General features: G+C 42.4%; 1 long non-coding RNA gene across 1 annotated transcript; it reads left to right on the top strand.

Annotated features, from left to right (window-relative positions):
- The first annotated feature begins 239 nt into the window (after positions 1-239).
- On the top strand, positions 240-2,105 carry LOC142804068 (uncharacterized). The gene is made up of 3 exons (XR_012894451.1): positions 240-834; positions 890-1,003; positions 1,298-2,105. It is a non-coding gene; the product is annotated as an uncharacterized LOC142804068 (long non-coding RNA).
- The last annotated feature ends 1,999 nt before the right edge of the window (positions 2,106-4,104 follow it).

Raw genomic sequence — 4,104 nt, 5'->3', positions numbered from 1 at the left:
GTGCAACCAACTGCACCATGTAAGTGATTGACTGAAACTCAAATATGTGCAATAGCAGCCACTTGTATTGAATCAGTGGCGACAGTTAACCGTGAAGATCTTTGTAGCCGATGAAAAAACCTCACTACAGAAGTAACACTTGGAAAGTCTTAAATTCTGTGAATTGTGGGCTATTACATTCCTAACAGCAGCTTTACATTTCTGTCATTTTTTGATGCTCTGGACCTGCGCAACTTGTTTTGAAAGACTTTAAAGGGCTATTTCACGTTATCTTCAAGCCTGAGTGCACATGTACGTATACCTTTCATCAGTGAAAGCTGCCACTGTTGGTAATTCCAAAAATCACAAATTACTTGTTTCCTAGTTGGTGCCTTCTCTTTTCTTCCACGTTCGACCAATTTATGCGTTTGAAAGAGCTGTTTAAGTTTCCCCATGCTACAAGCTTTGTAACTTGTACCAACTGCACATATATGCAGGTTCTCTGAGCGTCGCTTCAAGTAGTGACTGTGACATGGCTGCAGAAGCTGCACTGCAAGGTGCGGATGAGCTTCAGTTTGTGTTATTTTAAGCCTCTTACTGACACATTGTCGTAATTTCATTTCTTCAGGACCTGAGGTAGAGGCTTCAAAAAGCGGCTCCCACACATTGAGGTGCCCCGATGAACAGGGTGCGTTCAGTGTCGCGATTTCTTTTTTTTACCCAAATTGACTGTTGACCAAACCTCTGCAGGTGGCAGCTCCCTTGTAGCTGGTGAAAGAATTTCTGCTGATTTCGTCTTGCCGGAGAAAACCTTAACCAGTCGTTCAGCTGTCACAAAAGGAACCTGTGTGGCCGGTAAGTTGTACGTTCACTTCAACACCAGAGTGGATTGATATAGAGACTTCCGCAGGCCGCTCGCAAGATTGTTCCGACAGCACTGTCCGAGCCACTGAACAAGCTTCACAAGACCCTCCAGAAGACGTCTCCGCCAACAGCTCCACGCCCGAGTGCCTTAGAGATAATGGTGACTATGCTTTTACTGCAGCAGTTTTTAATGTGCTATTTTATGTTTAGGACATTCTGAGGAAACTATCCTCAAAAGGACAATACGTGTGCACTTACAAAATGTAAGGGTGGGCTCTCAGTGATTTTCATTTTTTGTGCATTGTCAACATTGTGAATGGTTTGTTTTTAGGTAGTGGAATCGAAAACTTTGCACCACAGAAAGTTGTGCACCTTGGGTCTGAAAGAGCGAGGAAAGTGCTCGTATGGGATTAGTTGTTCTTCGCTTTTACATCAATTTTTTTGTTTATTGCAGTGCGTTCCTGTGTGCCAGCGACAATGTCTCCATCAATGAAGTACAAGCAAACCATTAAACATCTGCAAGCCAAAGTAGCAGCACAGCGGAAAACTATCAAAAGACTGCGGAGACAGCCTCACCAAACTAACCACTCATTCGTTGCATACATTGTTTTGGTTACCCGCTATGAGGAGTAGGGACACTGTGTATTCGCTCGAAGTGATTTGCATAACCTTAAAGGGAGTGTTGGGTATCCTGTCTGTATTTTTGTAGCAAATTCGGGCGAACTGTACACTTTACTGTGGGTCGCTTGGTCACTGTGTATGCTTTATCTCTCCAGCTCAAGTAATATATCGATAACAAAACCGCTTGTTGAAATGTCTTCGAGCGGGTAAGGAACACAGTATGAAGCGGGCACAGTTAACGTTATCACGCTTTTTGTATTTTAGCTTCTCATCAACCTCCTCATCTCACCCATCAAAATTTTCAAAAGAATACCCAAACTTGTAGCGTTTGGTGGGGCTGCAGACGCTGCCATTTTATTTTTATATAGCTTGTGAGTGATAACGTACGATGTAGAGCCTTTGTGAAAAATAATGAGCCAAAGTGGTTTCCTTCTGCTATTTATTAGCCCTGTAATACCGCTCTCGTAACACCAATTAAGGTCCACAATTCTGGATAAGTGATGACTACAATCTATTTTAGCTCGCAAGCGTCACAGCAACACCCAGACGCAATCTCTTGGGATCTTAAGTTTTTGATGATAAGAAGAGCCACAAGACCTGCCAGTGTTGTAGCATAAAGTTTGTCTTTCACGTAGTGAGCAAGCTGCTAGGCTCTACCTTTCTGAGGACAAGCAGGCATCAAGTCTGCTTTTTTTTTCATTTTGGGCTAGCTGTTCTTAAGCACAGCCAGCACACTGCAGCTTTGCCTTTCTGCTATATTGTGTCGTGTGGTTTCTGTGCGCTCTTTTTTTCTATGCATTATTTCGGTTAAGCCCAGGCGTGATTCGCGACTTCATTGCTGTGTATATGTCACTTCTTCCTTCTTCATCAGCATTGTGCGCTGTGTTTTTGCCATAGATCCTTACTTACCCACTGGCCCGGTGTGTCATACTTCACCAGCTTCTCGGCTTCTGCCAACTCTAGCGATGTGTGCGTTGTCTGTGTTCTCTATGTATTTGTTACAATATTTGTTACAATTTATTTGTAAGGCGAGATGCATTTGTTGTCTACCTTTGTCATATTGTGCTTTTTATATTCTCATACTCTAGCTTGCCTTTGAATAAAACATTGCGGATGCTCTGTTTCTTTGACTGATATATACATTGATCACTTGTTCCAAAAGAAAAACACAAGCGCGATGAATAAAACTGTAGTGAATTATCATTACCTGCATCTCTTTTTATTATAACTTAATCGAAATAAAAATTACGTCACGACTGATTCGCACGAACCACTGAACAAAACAAAACAGGGAATCGCTAAATCAAAACGACCTACAAAAACTATCCATTTGGGCGATGAATAGTGGTTTGAAATCATGAACTTTCGTCATAGCCAAACGTCGGTTATGTAAAGTAATTCAAAATTTGCGCCAGTCAAACCGAAACCGGAAGCGCACGCCACTTGCTCTCATCAACCACTAGGTGTGCTAAAGTCGATTGGGCCGCTGGGGTCTATGGGAGTGTCCACTCTTCACCTTTTTTTATTTCTCTATGACCGTGCACGTGAGTATAGGTTGGTTTTTCATTCGAGTGAATTCTTGTTCAGATTTGCAAATTGTCGACTTCATCCTGATCACCTGTCACCGGTAATAAGTCACATACGTGTGATATTTAGGTGAAATAAATAATGCACATTTTCTGCTCCATTTGCGTGACTTAGCTACACCAGGACATGAGGTAAAGCCTTTGTCGCCTAGCCACTAGCAGGCAAGATCGATCACTCGCATCCTTCAGTTCACGAATCAACGCGCCTGCCTTAAAATTAGTAAGCTGCTCGCAAAGAAATCTTACCGAGGCAATTTTGCTTTCTGTGAACAGTGCACCGTAGATTTGTCTTGAATAACAAAAAAAAACTTGAAAAATAAATGTCGCGACCTTTTAGAAAACGCCGTGTCTAAGAGCTAGACGCGGCATTTTGTAAAAGGCTCATTAAATTCAGTATGTTTTCGTAGTTTCTGCTTGAAATTATTATTGTCTATGAATTTCATGGCCCAATCTTTCACTTTGGCTGAAAATCTCGGCGGCAAAAACTTTGTTCAGTGTCCCTTTAAGGGCAGGTGTAGATGCCATCATTTCAGTCGAAAATCTTTTTGCTGGTTAACAATAAGGGTACTAACTAGAGTTCCAGATTTCATTAGCAACACATCGTCATGGCTTCATCAGATGCTGCATTATATACATTCTATCCTCGTTTTTAAATTGGTGCACCGTATAGTCCACTGTTACAGGAAACAAGCGAGCTCATGGACAGTGAGGGATGTGGTGCTAACTGGCAGCGAGGCTTGTGAATGGGACGCATGCGCATAGAATCGGGGTGCGCCCAGTTTTGTCTGCCATTTCTCCGCCTGTACGCATGACAGCATTGGAAAGCGCATCCGTATTTTAGCTGCGCAATTTATCTAGCCCAGTGCCTCCTGCTTCAGGGATTTCCTGTGAGCACAAAAAATGCATGATTTTAATCGTTGCTGCAGTGTTTTGCAAGTTGTCACCGTTAAAGCACATCATATTTTTCGCATAATGTTCGCTGCAACTAGCAAGTTTCGATGACTCAAAATGCTGTTCAGGTCTGATGTAGCAAACATTTTAAGCTCGTCCTCGT

Source organism: Rhipicephalus microplus, chromosome 3 (assembly GCF_043290135.1).
Source record: "Rhipicephalus microplus isolate Deutch F79 chromosome 3, USDA_Rmic, whole genome shotgun sequence".
Lineage (NCBI taxonomy): Eukaryota > Metazoa > Arthropoda > Arachnida > Ixodida > Ixodidae > Rhipicephalus > Rhipicephalus microplus.
Note: the sequence above shows the minus strand (reverse complement) of the source record. Positions and strands in the feature narration are given on the sequence as shown.